At 47.5% G+C, this 23819-nt stretch overlaps 1 protein-coding gene across 4 annotated transcripts in view; it reads right to left on the bottom strand.

The window, feature by feature from the left end:
- The window catches only part of SYNDIG1 (synapse differentiation inducing 1), a 462371-nt gene that overhangs the window by 120588 nt on the left and 317964 nt on the right, over window positions 1-23819 (bottom strand). The window lies entirely within an intron of this gene.

The raw sequence follows: 23819 nt of genomic DNA, 5'->3' as shown, positions 1-23819 counted from the left end.
TACAGACAAGCATCTATACAGAGGGGGAAGCAGGCTGACATTGATAGTCAATATTCAATTGAGTCCATGGCTAAGCTAAGCATGGCTGTCCATCAACGTTCACCATCCAACTTTACGGAACTGGAGAGGATCAAAAAGGAAGAATGGCAGGGTATCCCTAAATCCAGGTGTGGAAAACTTGTTGCATTATTCCCAAAAAGACTCATGGCTGTACTAGCTCAAAAGGGTGGTTCTACACAATACTCAATTTCTACATTTCTGTTTTTTTCTGTCAAGATGGGATGCAGAGTGTTCATTAATGAAAAAAAAATGAATTTTTTTGAATTTACCAATTGGCTACAATGACACAAAGAGTGAAAAATGTAAAGAGGTCTAAATACTTTCTGTACTCACTGTATATTCTTTATTAATTTGACTTGGAGGCTACTTAGATTTTTTTTGTTGCCCCAATACATTGAAAAGCTAATATATAAAGCTGAATGTGTGTGTGTACAGTGCCTACAAGTATTATTCAACCCCCTGCAGATTTAGCAGGTTTACACATTCGGAATTAACTTGGCATTGTAACATTTGGACTGTAGATCAGCCTGGAAGTGTGAAATGCACTGCAGCAAAAAAGAATGTTATTTTTTTTTTTAAATTGTGAAACGTTTATTCAGAGTGTCATTTATTATTCCACCCCTAAATCCACCAGAATTCTGTTTGGTTCCCCTAAAGTATTAAGAAGTATTTCAGGCACAAAGAACAATGAGCTTCACATGTTTGGATTAATTATCTTTTTTTCCAGCCTTTTCTGACTAATTAAGACCCTCCCCAAACTTGTGAACAGCACTCATACTTGGTCAACATGGGAAAGATAAAGGAGCATTCCAAGGCCATCAGAGACAAGATTGTGGAGGGTCACAAGGCTGGCAAGGGGTACAAAACCCTTTCCAAGGAGTTGGGCCTACCTGTCTCCACTGTTGGGAGCATCATCCGGAAGTGGAAGGCTTATGGAACTACTGTTAGTCTTCCACGGCCTGGACAGCCTTTGAAAGTTTCCACCCGTGCCGAGGCCAGGCTTGTCCAAAGAGTCAAGGCTAACCCAAGGACAACAAGGAAGGAGCTCCGGGAAGATCTCATGGCAGTGGGGACATTGGTTTCAGTCAATACCATAAGTAACGTACTCCACCGCAATGGTCTCCGTTCCAGACGAGCCCGTAAGGTACCTTTACTTTCAAAGCGTCATGTCAAGGCTCGTCTACAGTTTGCTCATGATCACTTGGAGGACTCTGAGACAGACTGGTTCAAGGTTCTCTGGTCTGATGAGACCAAGATCGAGATCTTTGGTGCCAACCACACATGTGACGTTTGGAGACTGGATGGCACTGCATACGACCCCAAGAATACCATCCCTACAGTCAAGCATGGTGGTGGCAGCATCTTGCTGTGGGGATGTTTCTCAGCCAAGGGGCCTGGCCATCTGGTCCGCATCTATGGGAAGATGGATAACACGGCCTACCTGGAGATTTTTGCCAAGAACCTCCGCTCCTCCATCAAGGATCTTAAGATGGGTTATAATTTCATCTTCCAACAAGACAACGACCCAAAGCACACAGCCAGGAAAACCAAGGCCTGGTTCAAGGGGGAAAAAAACAAGGTGTTGCAGTGGCCTAGTCAGTCTCCTGACCTTAACCCAATTGAAAACTTGTGGAAGGAGCTCAAGATTAAAGTCCACATGAGACACCCAAAGAACCTAGATAACTTGGAGAAGATCTGCATGGAGGAGTGGGCCAAGATAACTCCAGAGACCTGTGCCGGCCTGATCAGGTCTTATAAAAGATTATTAGCTGTAATTGCAAACAAGGGTTATTCCACAAAATATTAAACCTAGGGTTTGAATAATAATTGACCCACACTTTTATGTTGAACATTTATTAAAATTTAAAAGAGCAACATACCTTGTTGGTTTGTAAGATTTATGCATCTGTTAATAAATCCTGCTCTTGTTTGAAGTTTGCAGGCTCTAACTTATTTGCATCTTATCAAACCTGCTAAATCTGCAGGGGGTTGAATACTACTTGTAGGCACTGTATGTATGTATGTATGTATGTCCGGGATTGGCATCTGCACCGTCGCAGCTACAGCCACAAAATTTTGCACACTCACACTTCTGGACCCCGAGAGCGTCATAGGCTATGTTTTGAGGGGAAATTTTAACCCCGTGCTTTACAGTTATTCACCAAAAAACCTGCCTCCATTAAAATGAATGGAGCTGGGAGCCACAGTGCAGCCAGAACTTCAGAAGAATGCGCAGCCACGCCCTTAAGTGGAATGTTGGCGTGTCACAATGCAGCCAGAGATAGAGACAGACACAGACAGGGAAAGAGGCAGACACAGACAGGGTAAGAAACAGACATAGACAGGGTAAGAGACAGACACAAAGAGACAGACACAGACAAAGAGACAGACTGAAAGGGAAAGAGACAGATGGAAAGAGAGGGAAAGAGAGAGACAGGTTAAGAGACAGACACAGACAGGTAAAGAGACAGACAAAGACAAAGAGACAGAGACAGACACAGGGAAACAGACAGACAGGGAAAGAGAGGGAAAGAGACAGACAGGTAAGAGACAGACAAAGACAGGTAAAGGGACAGACAAAGAGATAGACACAGGGAAAGAAACAGAGGGAAAGAGAGGGAAAGAGACAAACAGGGAAATAGACAGACAGGGAAAGTGACAGAGATAGATAGACAGACAAGGAAAGAGATAGATAGACAGACAGGGAAAGAGATTGAGACAGACGGAGAAAGAGACAGAGACAGTCAGAGACAGACAGGGAAAGAGACAGACAGACAAATAGATAGAGAGAGAGACAGATATATACAGAGGGGGAGACAGACAGAGAATGGGAAAGAAACAGAGAGACAGTTACTATCCCGGGCGTTAATACATTCTATTTATACACTCTATCCCGGGAATGTTAATAGATTCTATTTTGTTAACAACAGTTATTAACCCGAGCGAAGCCGGGTAGTACAGCTAGTAATAAATAAATATGAAGCAATGTTGCCAGCTTCAGTAAAGATGGACGTGTATCATCCAAGGTTACAGAATGCGATAAAGACTAGTGATGAGTGAGCATGCTTGTTACTACTCGGTACTCGCACGAGTATCACTGTACTCGGTCTACTCAGCGGGGACCGAGTAATCTCGCGATACTCGTGCTGTACTCGTGGTCTTCATTTCTGCATGTTGGCGCTCTTTTGAGAGCCAGCCCTCATGGAGGGATTGGCTGGCAGACCACTGCAATGCCACAGCCCTGTTAGTTGTGGAATTGCAGTTATTGGCCGGCCTGCACAGTGTGACCGAGCCTTTATACCGGCGGGCGCGCTGTGCTCTGCTCACAGCTATCCAGACAGTCAGTGCAGGGAGAGTGTCGCTGCTTCAGGGAAAGGTTTGCGGCCCTTTATAGCTATTTCCGTAGCAGGGCTGCAAACAGTGTGACCAAAAGTCCTTCTCAGGACTATTCTAGTTGTATACAGGCAGGCAGGGTATAGCCAGGTCGGAGTACAGTAGCAGAGTCCTTCTCAGGACTATTGTTGCTGTATACAGGCAGGGTATAGCCAGGTCGGAATACAGGCTAGTGACCAAAAGAGTCCTTGTCTGGACTATTGTAGCAGTATACAGGCAGGCAGGCAGGCAGGCAGGGTATATAGCCATTCCTAGTGGTGACCGTATACCAGCCTTCATCATATCTGGGGCTGGTGTACACAGTCTAAAACAGTCCACATAGTGTCAGAGTTCTCGTCATTAATTTTTGCTCCTAAAACCTGTTAGGTTCTTAGTGCGTCCGTGCTTGCATTTAAAAACCGCACGTGTGTGCCTGTCGGTGGCAGCGTACAGGTGCACTTGTGTGCGTTTTTACCAAACTATTATATAACGCACAAGTGTAGTGTATAATACACGTCAGTCAGCAGTGGCTGATAGTGTCAGAGTTCTCGTCATTAATTTTTGCTGCTAAAACCTGTTAGGTTCTTAGTGCGTCCATGCTTGCATTTAAAAACCGCACGTGTGTGCCTGTCGGTGGCAGCGTACAGGTGCACTTGTGTGCGTTTTTACCAAACTATTATATAACGCACAAGTGTAGTGTATAATACACGTCAGTCAGCAGTGGCTGATAGTGTCAGAGTTCTCGTCATTAATTTTTGCTCCTAAAACCTGTTAGGTTCTTAGTGCGTCCGTGCTTGCATTTAAAAACCGCACGTGTGTGCCTGTCGGTGGCAGCGTACAGGTGCACGATTTGCACAAACTTTGATATAACGCCCAAGTCTAGTGAATACACGTCAGCACAGCATTGCAAAATGCGCAAGGGCGTTGGCAAGGAACAAGGAAGTGGACGTGATGGTGGTGCAGGCAGAGGCCGAGGTCGTGGGCAAGCTCTAATTTTGCCACAACAAAGGGCCACATCTAGTCGCTCGCACGTCCTGTCCCAAATTCTTGTGGACCGCAGCAGTACACCTCTCTTGAACCAAGACCAGTGTCAACAGGTTGTTAGTTGGATAGCGGATAATGCTTCCAGTCAGATTGGCACCACCACAAACACTCTGTCTTCCACACGGTCAAGTGTCAGTAGCCGTGATACTGCACCGCACATTTCAGAACCTGATCCTCCTTCCTACCACAAGGCTGAGTACACGTCCTCGGACATTAATGATCCCACACTTGGACACTCGGAAGAGCTGTTCACGTTTCCATTCGCACATTCTGGCCTCTCGCCAGCTCATGTTGAAGTGGGTCATGAGGAGATCGTATGTACAGATGGCCAAATATTTGGGCAGCCACGTTCTCACGAAGTTGTCAACGTGTCTCAACAAGGGGTGGACGATGATGAGAAACAATTGTCAGGAAGTCAGGAGGAGGAGCAGGGTGCGGAAGAGGAAGACGACGTGGTGGATGATCCAGTAACTGACCCAACCTGGCAGGAGGATATGCAGAGCGAGGACAGCAGTGCACAGGGGGAGGGAGGCGTAGCATCCCAACAGGCAGTAAGAAGCAGGGTGGTGGCTCCAGGCAGAAGTCAGGCAACCGTTCCCCGGAACAACAACACGACACAAGGTGCCTGTACAAATGTTAGGTCTTCCCGAGTCTGGCAGTTTTTTAAGTTGGCTCCAGATGATTCTAAAAAGGCCATTTGCAACACTTGCCGTGCCAGCATCAGCAGGGGTACCAAAACTAGCAGCCTGACCACCACCAGCATGATCAGGCACATGTCAGCCAAGCACCCGACTTTGTGGGAAGTACAACAGAGTCAAGGAGCAGTGCTTGCTAATGTCACTGCTACGTCTTCGCTGGTTGTGCATGCGAGCCAATCCCCTGTCCATGCTGCCTGCGAACAAGCCTCCTCCGGTCCTGCACCTGCAGTTGCCTACGCAGAAATAACACCATCATCAAGCACGTCCTTGTCCCAGCGCAGCGTTCAGTTATCCATTCAGCAAACCTTTGAACGCAGGCGCAAATACACTGCCAACACCCCACATGCCACAGTTCTAAATGCTAACATTTCGCGACTGCTTGCGCTGGAAATGTTGCCTTTTAGGCTGGTGGAGACAGAAGCATTCCGCGACCTGATGGCGGCATCTGTCCCACGTTACTCGGTCCCCAGCCACCACTATTTCTCCCGGTGTGCCGTCCCCGCGTTGCATAACCACGTGTCACAAAACATCACACGTGCCCTGAACAACGCTGTTTCACCCAAAGTCCACCTAACCACAGACACGTGGACAAGTGCTTGTGGGCAAAGCCGCTACATCTCGTTGACGGCACACTGGGTTAATATTGTGGAAGCTGGGACCCAGTCTGAGCGAGGGACGGAACACGTCCTTCCCACACCAAGGTTTGCAGGCCCTACCTCAGTCAGTGTTTCACCCACACTCTACAGCTCCGGAATGTCATGCTCTTCAGCCTCCTCCTCCTCCTGCGCATCCTCATCCACTGTACCCTCCAGACCAGTCCCAAGCTGGAAGCACTGCAGCACTGCCTCGGCGAAGCGGCAACAGGCTGTGCTGAAGCTAATCTGCATAGGTGACAAACCCCACAATGCAGAAGAGCTGTGGACAGCTCTGAAACAGCAGGCAGATCACTGGCTCACACCTCTGAACCTAAAGCCAGGAAAGGTCGTGTGTGACAATGGCCGGAACCTGGTGGCGGCTTTGAGGCGAGGCCAGCTGACACATGTTCCATGCGTGGCCCATGTGCTCATCCTCGTGGTTCAGCGGTTTCTAAAGTCATACCAAGAGCTGTCTGATCTGCTGGTAAAAGTTCGCCGCCTGTCTGCACATTTTCGAAAGTCACCTACTGCTTCAGCCGGCCTTGCCGGCTTTCAGCGCAGTTTGCATCTTCCGGCTCACAGACTGGTGTGTGATGTCCCCACGCGTTGGAATTCAACTCTGCACATGTTGGTCAGGATATGTGAGCAGAAGAGGGCAGTTGTTGAGTACCTGCATCACCTAAGCCGTCGGGAAATGGGTCAAACTCCACACATAACACCTGAGGAGTGGAGATGGATGTCCGACCTATGTACCATCCTCCAAAACTTTGAGGACTCCACCAAGATGGTGAGTGGTGATGACGCCATTATTAGCGTCACCATACCGCTACTCTGCCTTCTAAAACGGTCTCTGCTCAAAACCAAACATGATGCATTGCAGGCGGAGCGCGATGAGTTGCAGCAAGAAACAGTAGTGGGTGTGGGTGATAACACACAGCCCAGCCTCGTCTCATCACAACGTGCAGTGGAGGACTATGACGAGGAGGAGGATGAAGACATGGAGCAAATCTCCGGCCAAATTGAGGATATGACATGCACACCAGTCATATCCTCGGTTCAGCTTGGCTGGCCAGAGGACAGGGTAGATGAGGAGGAGGAGGAGGAGGAGGAGGACAGCATGTTCAGTCAACGTGTTGGTCAGGCTACTGAAGTCCTGGCTGTTAAGAGTCTGGCGCACATGGCTGACTTTATGGTAAGCTGCCTGTCTCGTGACCCTCGCGTTAAGAACATCTTGGCCGACAATCATTACTGGTTGGTAACACTGTTAGACCCACGCTACAAGGAGAACTTTATGTCTCTTATTCCCGAGGCGGAGAGGTCAACCAAAATGCAGCAGTTCCGGAAGGCCATAGTCACGGAAGTAGGCAAAGCATTCCCCTCACAAAACGCTAGCGGCATAGGTCAGGAATCAGTGGACAACCAAGGCGTACAGCCGAGAGAGGCACAAGTCCAATCCGCCAGAGGTAGGGGAACAGTCTTTAAGATGTGGGACAGTTTTCTCAGCCCCTCACGTACCACAGCCCCTGAGGTGCGGGGTAGTGCCACAAGAAATCCTAAGTTTGCCCAGATGCTCAAGGAGTACCTTGCAGATCGAACAACTGTACTCCGACATTCCTCTGTGCCTTACAATTATTGGGTATCCAAGGTGGACACGTGGCATGAATTGGCTCTCTACGCCTTGGAAGTCCTGGCCTGCCCTGCCGCTAGCGTTTTGTCAGAGCGTGTTTTTAGTGCCGCAGGTGGAATCATTACAGATAAACGCACCTGCCTGTCAACTGAAAATGCTGATAGGCTGACTCTGATCAAGATGAACAAGGGTTGGATTGGGCCAGACTTCACCACACCACCAGCAAATGAGAGCGGAATTTAAAGTTTGTAACGGGAATTTGCCATGTACCTCCAGTCACCCATGGGTACACACTTCTGGACTTTGGATAATCGCTGGACTGCTCCTCCTTCTCCTCATGCGCCACCATGATGACCGTTACAAGAGTTAGGCCTTTGTTTCAGGTATACCCCCAGTGGTAAATTTTTTCGCCCATTCTTTGCAGAATGGACATTACAACGACAGGGGACCCGCTCCTTTGCAATGGGAACAATGTTTTGAGGCCCTCATGCACTTCTCTATGCAGGGACAACGTGGAGCCTCCCAATTTTTGGCTGCCCTGCCAAAGGGCTATACTATAATACACCCACTTCCTGACAATGGACACTTAATGCTTTGAGGCCCTCATGTACGTCTCTATCCAGGGACAACGTGGAGCCTCCCAATTTTTGGCTGCCCTGCCAAAGGGCTATACTATAATACACCCACTTCCTGACAATGGACACTTAATGTTTTGAGGCCCTCATGCACGTCTCTATCCAGGGAAAACGTGGAGCCTCCCAATTTTTGGCTGCCCTGCCTAAGGGCTATACTATAATACACCCACTTCCTGACAATAGACACTTAATGTTTTGAGGCCCTCATGCACGTCTCTATCCAGGGACAACGTGGAGCCTCCCAATTTTTGGCTGCCCTGCCTAAGGGCTATACTATAATACACCCACTTCCTGACAATGGACACTTAATGTTTTGAGGCCCTCATGCACGTCTCTATTCAGGGACAACGTGGAGCCTCCCAATTTTTGGCTGCCCTGCCAAAGGGCTATACTATAATACACCCACTTCCTGACAATGGACACTTAATGTTTTGAGGCCCTCATGCACGTCTCTATCCAGGGACAACGTGGAGCCTCCCAATTTTTGGCTGCCCTGCCAAAGGGCTATACTATAATACACCCACTTCCTGACAATGGACACTTAATGTTTTGAGGCCCTCATGCACGTCTCTATCCAGGGACAACGTGGAGCCTCCCAATTTTTGGCTGCCCTGCCTAAGGGCTATACTATAATACACCCACTTCCTGACAATGGACACTTAATGTTTTGAGGCCCTCATGCACGTCTCTATGCAGGGACAACGTGGAGCCTCCCAATTTTTGGCTGCCCTGCCAAAGGGCTATACTATAATACACCCACTTCCTGACAATGGACACTTAATGTTTTGAGGCCCTCATGCACGTCTCTATGCAGGGACAACGTGGAGCCTCCCAATTTTTGGCTGCCCTGCCTAAGGGCTATACTACAATAGACCCACTTCCTTACAATGGGCACTTCAGGTTTACAGGCCATCATGCACGTCTGTATGCAGGGGCATTGGTGAACCTCACAATTTTGGACTGCCCTGGCAAAGGAAAATACTACAAAGACTCACTTCCTCAAAATGGGCACATTAGACTCAGAGGCCTTTATGTACGTCTCTTCTCAGGGACATCGGAGTGCCACACAATGTTTTACGTAAAATCTTTCATGTATTGATCTCAAAAAGTAACATACATTAGCTCTATCTCACTATTGGGTATGTGCCCTTAACATTTCCGCCATGAAAAAATCATTTTGGTGTCATTTTGGAAGGTTTTCTGGTGAGTCCGTAAAAATGGCGTAAAACGCGGACAAAATTGTTCACAGCTGTGACTTTTGAGTGATAAATGCTTCAAGGGGTCTTCCCCATGCTGTTGCCATGTCATTTGAGCACTCTTCTGAGACTTTTGTGCCATTTTTAGGGTTTCTACATGCTGCCGGTGGTCATTTCACAAAAATACTCGGGTCTCCCATAGGATAACATTGGGCTCGTTGCTCGGGCCGAGTACACGAGTATCTTGGGAGGCTCGGCCCGAGCTTCGAGCACCCGAGCTTTTTAGTACTCGCTCATCACTAATAAAGACCCTCTGATCCTTCCGTTATACTTACTTATTGTGATAGAAACCCTGCATGGTCTGATCCTGCTGTTATGCTTACTTCCGTCACCCTGTTTTGCAGAGCTAAGGAAGATAGTGAACCAGCAGAGAGATAACAGTGGTGCGGTGTGCAGGTTTGGCATTCTTGGGCATTTTGGTTATGTTCCTGGGTGTTCTTGAGCGAAGCACTCAAATGATAACACTTTTCAGCTTTACAACATTGGTAAGTATGGAATATGAGCAGGATCAGATAATATAATATATGTTTTTATTCTTTAACCACTGTGAGACTGTGACCGGGGTTATCTATGACGGCCGGTATGTCTCGCCCCGGTTGTGCTCACTCCATGATAATCCACTATAGGGTTAATGCTGTTTCCCTACAGGCTGAAGGGAGGGTTAAATAGATTCAGGAACAAGGGCAGGTGTGCCGGGTGTGAGGGAGTGATCACATCTCCCTGAGTTCTCTGCCGGAAAGGCACATATGTACTATTGTGGACTTTTTCTTTGGAATAAACCGTGTGCTGTGAACCTTGGTGCCTGGATCCCGTATCTTCTGCAGCGCAGCCGACGACGCTACCTCACATATGGTGGAGAATGCGGGCATGACAGCCGGTGAGGTGTAGCATCCATCCCTGGTGACCCAGCTACGCATGTCCTGGATTCGAGCGGCTATACTACAGCCCAAACCCGGCGACGCCATGGAGGACATAATAAAGCATTTGGCTCAGGCTAATGCACAGCAGCAACAGGCTAATGCACAGCAGCAACAGACCAATGCACACCTGCTCCAATCCTTGCAAGTGCAGGAAAAAAAATTCCAAGAACAGATGGATCAGGCCAATGCACGTCAGCAGCAAGCCTTGCAATTGCAGGAAAAAAGGCACCAAGAACAGATGGTTCTCCTGGCCAAGTCGATCCGTGCCGGACCGGCAGCAACAACCCAGGGACCGGGTGACGACGGCAGCGTCCGGAAAGCGGTGAGACAAGCGTTGCAAAAGATGACCCCGGGTGATGATGTGGAAGCGTTCCTGGCGGTGTTTGAACGGGTGGCCGAGCGGGAAAAGCTGCCGACCCCGCAGTGGGCTGAGGTATTGTCACCCTATCTGACGGGGGAACCCCAAAAAGCATACCTGGACCTCTGTACCGAGGACGCCATTGACTATGTGACCCTGAAAGCCGAAATACTGGCTCGGTTGGGGGTGAATACCTATGTACGGGCTCAGCGGGTAAATCAGTGGTTCTTTGAGGAAGCCAAACCCGTACGCTCCCAGGCCTATGACTTGTTACATCTTGTAAAAAAGTGGTTGCAGCCTGACACTCTGAGCCCGGCGCAAATGGTGGAAAGGGTAGTAGTGGATCGTTTTGTGCGCACTTTACCCGTCACCGTTCAACGGTGGGTCGGACAGGGTGACTCGAGTACCCTGGACCAATTAGTGTCCCTGGTAGAGCGGCATGTGGCTACGCAGGACTTGATACGGGACACTGAGACTTTGCATACCGCCCGTCGGTCCGGCCCCTCCAAGCCGAGGGCCAAGGACCCACCGCTGACACCGGTGCGGGAGTCCGCTACCGTCCCGTCTGAAGCCGCACCCTCCGTTCCTGAGGTCCGGAAAACTATGTACCCTAAACGACAAATCGTCAAGGGGGTGTCCTTCCCTATTAGATGTTGGCGGTGCCAGCGGGTGGGACATATGGAAGCCCAGTGTCCACTCACCACGGAGCCCATGGATTGTGGGGTTACCCGGCGGGGTTCAATGTATGCTCAGGTGGTGTGTACCGCTGACCTGGTCTACCCAGAGACTGAGCCCCACTTGTGCCAAATTCAGGTGAATGGATGTCCGGTTACAGGCTTGTTGGATTCCGGAAGCTTAGTGACCCTTGTGCGATCAACCCTAAGGGCTAAAGTAAAGGCCACAGGACGTACCGTGGGGGTGGTTTGCATACATGGGGACCGCCGAGACTATCCCACGGGGATAGTCACCATCACAGCACCTTGCGGTCAGGTGCAACATTAGGTGGGACTTATTAATACTCTTCCCTATGATGTGATCCTAGGAAGGGATCTGCCCTATTTTTGGACTTTATGGAAGGGACCTCCTAAGTCCCCTCAGATATTGGTCAGTCCGGGACCTGAGCCCTACAATCCTGAATCCGGGACGCCTGCCGTAGGGGTCCCCATGATAGGGACAGGATGTGAACCTGATAGGTCGCCCCTAGAGGTATTGGCAGGAGAGGCTGAGACGGTCGAGCCCATCCCGGAGTTGGAGGCGTCCCCAGATACGTTTGGGACAGCCCAACTCCAGGACCCTACATTAATACATGCCCGGAGTCGGGTGACAGTAGTTGACGGGGTGGCTCAGCTGCCTGGTGCCCAGGTAAGATACCCCCATTTCGCTCTTAAGCTGGATTTACTCTACCGGGTAGATGAAATACGGGGCGTAGGGGTAGAGCAGTTGGTGGTGCCCCAGCCGTATCGCCGGCGGGTCCTCGACTTGGCTCATAAACACCTGATGAGTGGTCACCTAGGGGTCAAGAAAACGCAGGAGCGAATATTGCAAAGGTTCTATTGGCCCGGGGTCTTTGGGGAGGTAAAACGGTTCTGCGAAACCTGCCCGGAGTGTCAGCTTACCGCACCCTTGACCCACTTTCGCAGTCCGTTGGTACCGTTACCCATTATAGAAGTCCCTTTTGAACGGATAGGGATGGATCTGGTGGGGCCCCTCGTAAAGTCTGCTCGAGGGCACCAGCATATCCTAGTGATCGTTGACTATGCCACCCGGTATCCAGAGGCGATACCTCTCAGACATATTGCAGCCAAGCTTATAGCTCGGGAGTTGTTTGCTGTGTTCTGCCGGGTGGGGTTGCCCAAGGAGATCCTTACGGATCAGGGGACCCCATTCATGTCTAAAGTGACCAAAGAGCTATGCCGGCTACTCCAGATCAAGCAGTTGCGTACGTCCGTGTATCATCCTCAGACGGATGGTTTAGTGGAACGATTCAATAAAACCCTGAAAACCATGCTCAAAAGGGTGATTTCCAAAGACGGGAAAGACTGGGATATGATGCTTCCCTATTTGATGTTTGCCATACGAGAGGTGCCACAGGCATCCACGGGGTTTTCGCCTTTTGAATTGTTATACGGGCGACATCCCCGGGGATTGTTGGACCTGGCAAAAGAAACCTGGGAGCAGGAGCCCACCCCCCATAAAAGTGTGATTGAACACATTTTGGGTATGCAGAACCGCATAAGCGCGGTCATGCCAATTGTGAAGGAGCATTTACAGGAGGCTCAGGCCGCGCAAAGCGGCCGCTACAATAGACAAGCCACCGTGCGGACCTTTAATCCCGGGGATCGGGTGTTGGTATTGATTCCCACGGCGGAGAGTAAATTCCTGGCTCAGTGGCAAGGCCCCTACGAGATAAAGGAAAGAGTCGGGGTGGTTAACTATAAAGTATTGCAGCCCGGTAGGCGGAAACCTGAACAAATATACCATGTCAACCTATTAAAACCGTGGCAGGAACGGGAAAGCCTGATGGCTGTTTTTTCCCCACCTCCCTCCTCTTCGGGTCGTTCACATCCGGCTCCAGCGACCTCTGGAGAGGACGAACCGGAAGTAAGGATTGGAGAAGCCCTCACCAAGACACAGAGGCGAGAGGCCAGACGGTTGGTTCAGCAGAACCCCGATGTCTTCTCCGAGCTGCCCGGTAGGACCAGTCTGATACGACATGATATTGTCACCGAGCCCCACCTGAAGGTACGCCTGAAGTCATACCGAGTACCGGAGGCTCGACGACAAGCCATATCGGAGGAAGTAAAGACAATGTTACGCCTGGGGGTCATCGAAAAATCCCGGAGTGAATGGGCTAGTCCGATTGTCCTAATACCAAAACCCGATGGCTCCTTAAGGTTCTGCAATGACTTTAGGAGATTGAACGAAATATCCAAGTTTGATCTCTACCCCATGCCCCGGGTGGATGAGCTGATTGATAGGCTGGGACAGGCGCGATATTTTACCACGCTCGACCTGACCAAGGGGTACTGGCAGGTGCCACTAACGGAGTCCGCCAATGAGAAAACCGCTTTTGTTACGCCGGAGGGTCTCTTCCACTATGTTGTCTTGCCTTTTGGGTTACATGGCGCTCCGGCCACGTTCCAGAGGTTGATGGACTTAGTGCTGGAACCGCACCAGGCGTATGCATCAGCGTACCTTGATGACATCATTATTTACAGCTCCGATTGGCAGACCCACTTGGAACAGGTACAAGCGGTGGTAGACGCGCTTCGAACAGCCGGATTGACAGCCAATCCCAAGAAATGTGCGTTGGGACTCACAGAAGCCCGCTACTTGGGCTACGTAATAGGCCAAGGAGTGATTAAGCCCCAAATTAACAAAGTTGAGGCGATCCAGAAGTGGCCTAGACCCCTGACCACGAAGCAGGTTAGGGCCTTCCTGGGTATCGTGGGGTACTACAGGAGGTTTGTAAAAGATTTTGCGGGACTATCAGCCCCCTTGACGGACCTTCTCAAGGGCAAGAAGTCCGTCATGGTGCGCTGGACTCCGCAGGCCGAGGACTCCTTCCGGGCCCTGAAGGGGGTCCTGTGCGGACAGCCCGTTCTTGTAAACCCTGATTTCCGGAAAGAGTTCATAGTACAGACTGACGCCTCGGAGGTCGGCCTGGGGGCAGTGCTGTCTCAGGTGGTTCAAGGGGTGGAACACCCCGTCACCTTCTTAAGCAGGAAGCTCACCCCTCCCGAGCGGAATTATAGCGTAGTGGAGAAGGAGTGCCTGGCGATCAAGTGGGCCTTGGAGTCCCTACGCTATTACCTGCTGGGACGTCAGTTTCGCTTGGTGACGGATCACTCTCCACTGGTCTGGATGAGGTCCGCCAAGGAACGGAATGCCCGGGTTACCCGGTGGTTCCTTTCTCTGCAGAACTTCCGGTTTACGGTTGAACACCGGGCCGGTAGGTTGCAGGGCAACGCCGATGCCTTGTCCCGCGGCCCGTGTTTGATGGCAGGAGTTCAACCCCGCACGCTTGAACTGAGGGGGGGGGGGTGTGTGAGACTGTGACCGGGGTTATCTATGACGGCCGGTATGTCTCGCCCCGGTTGTGCTCACTCCATGATAATCCACTATAGGGTTAATGCTGTTTCCCTACAGGCTGAAGGGAGGGTTAAATAGATTCAGGAACAAGGGCAGGTGTGCCGGGTGTGAGGGAGTGATCACATCTCCCTGAGTTCTCTGCCGGAAAGGCACATATGTACTATTGTGGACTTTTTCTTTGGAATAAACCGTGTGCTGTGAACCTTGGTGCCTGGATCCCGTATCTTCTGCAGCGCAGCCGACGACGCTACCTCACACCACAGAGACACAAAAATCTGCAAAGGAATTGTAGATATGAACCAGTCAAAGACATTTTAATAATCAAGGCTTTATGCAAAATTACTTTTTATTTCAGAATGATGGCAGCGCTGTATGTGCTTCAATATTTTTAGAAAACCACTTGTCTCTTTCATATAGCAGCTGCAATCCAGTATGTAAATCTCTATTGTCATAATCAAATTAAAAATTCTTTATCAGCTCGAGTCAATGAGATTATTATAATAAGGGGAAAGTATTCGGAGTGCATTTAAATCTTTCTATTTCAATGATACACATGCATTCCCATCCCAAACCCATCCATGACATGTGCATCTTCTTCGCCTTGTCAATCATGGGTTTTTGTTTGTATTGAGTTTTTAGAGCATTAATGATTTTTTCCTCTTAATGCATTGCATTCTGAGCCAGAAAAATGTCAAGATAAAATGCAGCTCCGCTCTGTCAAACATTGATATGTCCTTTATCATAATACACTCATCTGAAATGGCTACAGACACAATATAATTCATTCACTTGATTCAATCATAACCTTTTACTAAGCCTTCATGATCTCCTGCATCGTCTTTTATTCAATAAAGGGCATTAAATCTGCGCATTTCATTATGATAACTTAGATATTTTATACTACATTTTTTTGTAGATTGTAGTTATGTTTTTTTTTTGCTTTTCATTAGTCTAGCGCTCGTTCGCCAGCCTAGGGGTGGCAGTTGTTGGCAAGGGGCTCTGTGGACAGGGGACAGAAGGGACTGTGGAGATTTTACCTTGTCGTAGACGTACTTCTAGGCCACATCCCTGCTTTTCATTGTCTGGCTGTGCAGTTCCACATTCAGGGTTATTATAGACAAATCCACAACAGTTAAAAGCTGCATGTACTTTACTTGTAACACATTTCAAACAATGTTTCAATGCGATTGCGACAGGTTTCCAATTTGGTTTCTCACATGGCATTAAAATCTTAGTACAGACCGGCTCTTCCATTACGGTCGTAGACAAGATCACATTGGCTACCAAGGAGGATGGGGGCGGTTGGCGCATCTCTGTCCCCTGGTTATCCAACCACACAGATCAATGTGTGAAATTAGGGTACCCTTGAAGGCTATGCTACTTCTTCAGGAATATTCTTACAGTCTGTTCCCCAGTGTCAGTGGCCATCAGTCAAGACTGACCCGCCACTGTCCGCACTGTCACACTCACCTGCTTGGTGGGAGGCTGCTCTCTGTTCCCTCAATTCGCCTCCAAGGAGCTTAAGCTACAATCTGATCCCGGTCACCTTTACTTCTTTCTGCCCGTTAATTCTTCATTGGTTTACTCCATTCATTCTCTAATTTCTTTCACAAACCCAGGAAAATGTTCACTGCTATATCCCCTTCACTGTGAGCCGGCTTCTCTACTTAACCTTCTCAGCCTTGTCAATATATCTGAGGCTTAAGCTTCCCCTTCCAACTAGGAAACCCAGGACTGGTGACATCTAATGGTGGCTGCACCCATAGACACACACATACACATAGGGAATTTAAACAGCTTTCTACCACCATACATTCTTATAAAAGCAATGATGTCTTCAAGGGGGTGGAGGTTGAATATCACTCTCCTACATTTCTCCCCTCTTTAACCATGGCCGCCCTTGGCAGGAATCTGGGAATCTGGAAGACTCAAAACCAGGTAAAAAAAATTGATAAAACATTAATAATAACTCTTTGCTACTCCAACATCCCAATGTCTTCTCACGTAAGTTCCTCTCAACCTCGGTCCCACTAGGTTGGGACCCGAAACAAGAAAGTCTATGTCATTTTTAAAACAACAGGCCCCTAGGTCAACATCAGTGACCCTTCTATTCTGAGGGCACAGTCCCTTTGCTGGATGCCACAATAAAGACTGCAGAGTGGTTTTGTCCATAGCACCTATTTGTAATGATGGGGGTACAAACCTTAAAGATCATCCAAAGGACCTTGAGGCACAGTATTTAAAAGTTACAAAAATGGCCCTGTTTTTGCAAGCGCTCAAATGTGGCAGTGCTTCCTTTCAAACAGGGCAAAGTCAGACGTCCTGACCCTGCTGGAACATCAAGTTATCCATCTCCCCTCCCCCCTTCAGCGACAGTCATTAGGGCTGGGACACAGTCTGTCAGGGGCTGTTTTAGGAGGGGGGCAATGTCCATGCGATTTGGGGGCAAACTCCATAGGGGCTTTTAGGGCAAAGTCCCTGAGAGCTGTTGAGGTTGATTCTTTGACTGAGGGGGTATCCTCCTCCAGTCATGCTGCAGCTTCTGGGGCCAGTCTCTTCTTTGCGGACTCCCTTTGGGATTACCTCCTCTACAGCATCCGGACTTCATTTAAAATGAGGCTCAATGGACACATGAGACTGCGCTTCAGCTCTTACAAACTGGAGGTGATGGCTCAGCTCTGGCAGCCTCTGTTGGTAATGACTGCTTGTTTGCTCCTGAGGCCATAAGGTGGAGAAAGTCCATCATCCCCTGTTCCATCTTCACATGGTGCTATTTAATGGCTATGGGGGCCCCACACTTGTTGTGGGATCTCCATGCGACATGGCACAGGCCAACTAGGTGACAAGCACTTCCTGTGTGTCCGACCCAGATACAACAATAGTTCATATAAATAAGGGCCCTCAGGCCTACTCAGCAATTGGTCTGGCAAGTCTAAAGGCACGCCTCTCCCATTCGGCGGCTCTCACTCACCAGACCATGCTTCTTCTTGGACTGCGCCCTCCTCTTGCAAGCTCCACCTACTTTGAGCAGGACCTTCATTTCCCACCCAACTCCTCCCCGGTGCATTGCCTTCATCTCAGGCTGGAATTTCTCTTTAGCATCTCCTGTCTTCAAGTCTGACACTTCCATGGACCAATCACCTTTTCACGCTCTCAAAAGCCATTCATACCCACGACAGGTTGAAATCCTATGCCTCAGGCCACATGTCACCACCATGCTGCGATCCACGCTGCAGTCCACTATCTTAAGCCACACAGTCTCAGACACTATCTTCCCTGTAACACTGTTAACTGACAACAAGTCCATACACGGCGCCATCTCAGGTCACCATACTTCAGGCTCTCCATCTTGTGCACACTTTCCCCGTCTTTATGCAAATAAATTGTTAATAAAGTCATCATTGAAAAATGTAAATGTGCCGGAGGCAGCTGCTATGGATGAGTGCTGTGTTTCCTGCTCCCTGGCATGCCAAAGAAAAATGAAAGTTCTGAGTGAATTTAGAGCACTGGTGAAGGAAATAATTGTTGTAGTGCAGCTAGTGTGGTGTGAAGCACATACCAGAGAAACAGCAATAAACAGTTAAAAAACGTCTGTTGCAGCGAGATCATATTGGCAAGTAAGTTGGAGGAGACCTGTGGGAAAAAAAAGCCAAGAACCTAGTGAGTGTATGCCAGTAGTGGGGGACCCAATGAAGTGAGGGTGCTGCCCAGCTGAGAACACAAGGAAGAGTGATGTGGCTGTAAGAGTGGTCAGTAATGGATCACTAACGGTGGCTGTAGATGTAAGATTCTCAGCGAAACATATTGACCCATGGGTTGCGGTGCCATAAAGAAGGACGGCTAAGTTATCAGGGTACCAGGAAGGGCCTGAAGGTACTTAAGGTAACATCACCAGCACACACACACCCAGTACTTTCACTTTCTGTAGCGTGTCGAGGCACAGGAAACACAGCGCTCGCCCATGGTTACCGCCCTGGGCACGTTTACATGAGGACTGCTCTATTCACTGTCTATGAGAGAGGGGTCATGTATATGCACTACTGCTCCCATAGACACAAAAAAGTTAAAATAGCAGTGGTCAAACACTACCGACTTACACAAATCACAGGGAACCTGTGTTACAGGGGTCACACCGCCACCAGTCATACATTTATTATCTATACAATTATGGTGAGGAAACACCCTGAAGCATATGTGTGCAAATGGAGTTCCTGGTTTGGCTTCTTATCCTAAATCATGTTGCAAGGCTCATTAAAGGGTTGATATTGACTTTTAGGATTGGTATTAGAGGGCACTAGAGTTCAAAGACTCTTCCTGTCTGAAGAGACTATTTGCACAATCTTGGTCTGTCAGAAAAAAAAAAAACCTGTCAAAATGGCAGCCAGCCGTGAAACTCTTAAGGCCCTGTGACACACACAGATAAATCTGTGGCAGATCTGTGGCTGCAGTGAAATTGTGGACAATCAGTGGCAGGTTTGTGGCTGTGTACAAATGGAACAATATGTCCATGATTTCACTGCAACCACAGATCTGCCAAAGTTTTATCTGTGTGTGTGACAGGGCCTTTATACTTACTAGAGATGAGTGGATTGAGTTCAAGTGTAATTTCCTGAAATTTGAGGTTTCACACAAATTCTAGCACTTTGAAAATTGATTTGCAGTTGAAACACACACACATACAAAAAAAAACTTGCTCTGCACCGTTTCCCTCACTGTTGAAGCAACAGAGAGCAGGTTAATATTTCTTTACGTGGCTGTGCAAGCCTTTCCATAATGCCCTGCAGCCATGACCTTAGCCAATTGTCCGTGGTGGTCAGTACCTGGGCCATCTCAGTGGAGCACAGTTTGTACAGCACAGTGGTTTTCCATCTCCAGAGTCACTGGGTCAGTCTCGCTATACTGTAGAGTGTAAGCTCTTATGGTCAGCAGGGTCTTCTCTCTCTCCTATAACGAGTAAGCTCTTATGTTTAGAGGAGTTCTCTACTTCTCACTTCCCACATGTATTTTTCAAAAAATACAAGCTTTCCAGTATTAAGATTCACATAAATTTATTTACAGCAAAGCAAATCACTTGGGAAAATATGGCAAATTTTACATTTCTAAAGATCTGCTCATCTGTAAGACTCACCTCTCCTTGGCCCTCACAATACTTTTCCCATCACTGTCACAATGACTTATTTTTCTTGTTCCTTCTTCTTGTCACATTTCCACCAGAACCTGCTCCTGCAACATCTGCTTCTGTCGTCAGGTGTCGCCATATTCACTCTGTGGGCGGTGCTGGTGATAGAAGACATGTCAGAGCCAGAAGCACTGGACAGCACAGGCTCTGTACATCCACTAAAGGTAGAGTGGCTGGCACCTGCAGTAGTTTTCAGTCTTACAGAATAGTGATGTTTAGCTGAAGCCATCAGCTCCTTGCTTCAGCCTATAAGAAGGCACCACACCCTACTAAAGCTTGCAGCTTAGTGTTGGAAGCTACCAGATATAGCTTGTGCTTCCCTGGATAGCTCTGTTTTTGTTTTCTGCTTAGTACTGGTGTTTTCCTATTTGACCTCAGCTTGTTATTTGACACTTCTGCTGCCTGACTATTTTGTAAATTGCTGCCCTCTTGGTTTTGACACATCTCCTTGACTTTTCTTACCTGCCTATGGCTCACACCTCCAGACAGCAGCCCTGCCATAGGTTGCAATACACTGGACACTGTTGTAAATCCAGATCCCTGTATAGGGGTTAAGAGGTGTCCGGGTTTCTCTACATTCTGCCAAAAGGAGTGTCTTATGCTAAGTCTGTCTCAGTTAGCGGTTTTGAGCCTTTGGCCTCAGGTACACGTTATAGTTCTTCCAGCGGGTACCACCACTGACTAGGCATCATGTAGTCACGTGAGGCGTGATACACGTCAATGACGTGCATGATATCCCACATGAATGCATGGAGCCTAGTCAGAGTCGGCCCAAGTCAAGAGACTAGAGGAACAAGAAGAAGGAAGAGGAGTTTATCATATTAAGGACTATAAGATCATGCTAAATGTATTTGATGTTCATAAAATACCACCCACCACTGATCTAAACAAATCTGCCATAACCAAACCTTGGGTGATTCGCTCACTTCTAGTGGAAAACCGATACATTTTGCTGGTGGCAAAGTCCTTTACATTTCTACTCTCTAGCTCCATTTAGGTCAGACTATGGCATAATGAACATATGCTGACCAGACTAATAGAATCCTTTAACCTTCGATCCTAAAGGGGGCTTTACATGCTATGATATCGTTAATGGTTTGTCGTCGGGGTCAAGTTGTTAGTGACGCACATCCGGCTTCATTAACGATATCGCAGCGTGTGACACTGACCAGCGATCTTAAGCGACCTCAAAAATGGTGAAAATCGTTCACCATGGAGAGGTCGTCCCAAACTCAAAAATCGGTAAGGGTTGTTTATCCAGGTGGTTCATCGCTCATGTGGCAGCACACATCGCTATGTGTGACACCGCAGAAGCGAGGAACGTCTCCTTACCTGCTGCCGGCCACAATGCGGAAGGAAGGAGGTGGGCGGGATGTTACGTCCTGCTCATCTCCGCCCCTCCGCTTTGATTGGCCGGCCGCTTAGTGACGTTGCGGTGACGTCGCTGTGATGCCGAACGTCCCTCCCCCTTGAAGGAGGGATTGTTCGGCAGTCACAGCGACGCCGCCGACCAGGTAAGTATGTGTGACGCTGCTGTAGCGATAATGTTCGCTACGGCAGCGATCACAAATAATTGCATGCGCGACGGGGGTGGGTACTTACACGCTCGCTATCGCTACAAATTGCTAGCGATATCGCTACCGTGTAAAGCCCCCTTTAGAGATAAGGTATATTGATGTATTTCAGTTGAATGTCAATCGTAAAACAAAGTCTCTCTCTCTCTCTCTCTCTCCCTCTCTCTCTTCTCTTTGTGAAGACCACTCCAATATCTAGAATAGACTTTCTGTGACAGATGTTTAGGTCCATCACACACTATGCATATAAGACAACCTGTTTTTGTTGTATTATTTTTGTAATCTCAACAGGCATTTTACTGTATATTACGCATACACACACATATATGTACGTGCTCTGTAATTTAAGCAAATAACCAGAGTGAGGATCCGCATTCTGACACCTTGGTACCTTAGGTACCCAGCACACTAGTCTTGTATTAAATATTCTTCAGGAGCTCCTGCTTTTCCATGCACACTGCTTGCGGTACTGTGAATTTCTATTGAGTTTCTTAGATATCTTACAGCATTCGGCTCACGGAATGCTTCAAGAATGTTCCTGAACTGAAGCTGTACTTTGGAGACGAATGCTTCCAGTCTTATGACAACATCAAAAAAGAAGCCCGAAAATTGCTACTAGAGCAAAAGAAATCCTTCTACCAGCAAACATTTCATAAAATAAAGAGTAGAGAATATTACTTTTACCTTTTTTGTATATAGCTATTTTCCATGAAGCAAGCCCTATCTTTTTAGGTGCGCTTGTGCTCAGACTGCTCACCGTTGGGACACATATGTGCTACTTATGTACTTGTATATGGGGACAATAGGTAGAGATGCTTCCTACTGTTAGATTGAATCCAAGAGACTGTGGTAATGAATTTTCTATAACCCACAGGTTATTGTCATAAATAATTTTTTTCTCATGTGTGAAAAATGGTCCATGCTTTTCTCAGTGTGCTGGACCATTTTTTTGGGCTAAGCTGTGTCTCAATTTTTATAATTCTTGTTACATTCACTTTTCAAGTATGATAACAAAAAATATCTTAGCTTCTACCTATTAAACAGTAAAAATCCGTGTGCTATCCTTAAACTTTTTCATGAGGTCATTTATTTGCAGTGACAGATTTGATCCATAAAATAGAGCAATTAGGAAATGTCTCTGTTTAATTTTACTAGCAGACAATCAGTCCATAAAAAATAAAAAGGACACATGAAAAGACATCCAATGTATTGGAAATGTGATCTATCCATAAAAATAACGGATAGCTCACATAACCCAAAATATTATATTTGAAACCAACCTTAATTGAGGACTGTTAATTAGCTCTCTATTACATAGGGAAAATGTCAGCCATATTAACCCCTTCACTACCTAGGACCTTTGACATGTGCAGCTAACAGGCGTGAATAAATAGGAGATCCATCTGTGCCTGTTAATCCCTCGGTCAAGCTCTCATAGTGGGATTTAACGCGCTCTAGCAGAGAGTGCGCCATTCCCCGCTGCCATTGGTGGCTCCGTAACGTGATGACGGGATACTGAAGGGTAGTCATGACAGCCGGGAATCAGCTGATGACCCCTGTCACTGTCATGACATAGCTCCTGTGAACGCAGGCTGAGCACTAGCATTCACAGGAAATCAGCATTTCTGCTGTTCAGAGCGATGCTGAGCAGAAGTGATAGGACAATGTCACCTTTAAGTCCCTTAAACAATAAAGTGTAAAAAGTATAAGAAATTAAGTGTAAAAAAAGTTTTAAAAAATATGAAAAAGTAAAAAACATAAAAGTTAAAATCACCCCCCAGTGCCCAAGTGAAAATAAAACTATTTTTTAAAAAATAAACACATTTAGTATTGCCGCATTCAACTTTTTTTCATATATAGGCATTGTTTTGCACATGCCATAATATTCTCCCTAAATATATAAATGTAACATTTCTCATAGCAAAATTACTCCACACATCACATCACATCGTATGACCATTTCTAAGAGTTAGGATTGCACTTATTAAAGACATTGTATTTATTAGAATTTCTAATAAGCATTGAAAAACTCAAAAGTTATGCTGTTTTTTTGTTCTTACTCATTTAACATTTTTATATTAATGCAAAATTCTGAATGCAAACAGTCAACATATTTGCTGTCCACAACGAGACTAGTAGCAACCCACTCCTAGGGACATGATGGGTCAAAGAATCCACACCCCATTTGATTAGTCTTTTATTCATACATGTTGATATATTATGTGCATTAAAGGGGCATTCTCAAGACACTAAATTGTTTAAGGCTTCTTTCACACTTGCGTTGAACGGCATCCGTTGCTATCCGCCGCCTTGAGGAATTACGGTAACCTTTGCAGGAAACTGTTTTCTTCCTCATAGACATCAATTAG

Source organism: Anomaloglossus baeobatrachus, chromosome 3 (genome assembly GCF_048569485.1).
Source record: "Anomaloglossus baeobatrachus isolate aAnoBae1 chromosome 3, aAnoBae1.hap1, whole genome shotgun sequence".
In the NCBI taxonomy this organism is placed as follows: domain Eukaryota; kingdom Metazoa; phylum Chordata; class Amphibia; order Anura; family Aromobatidae; genus Anomaloglossus; species Anomaloglossus baeobatrachus.
The sequence above is the reverse complement of the archived record's forward strand: the minus strand, read 5'-3'. Positions and strand labels throughout refer to the sequence as shown.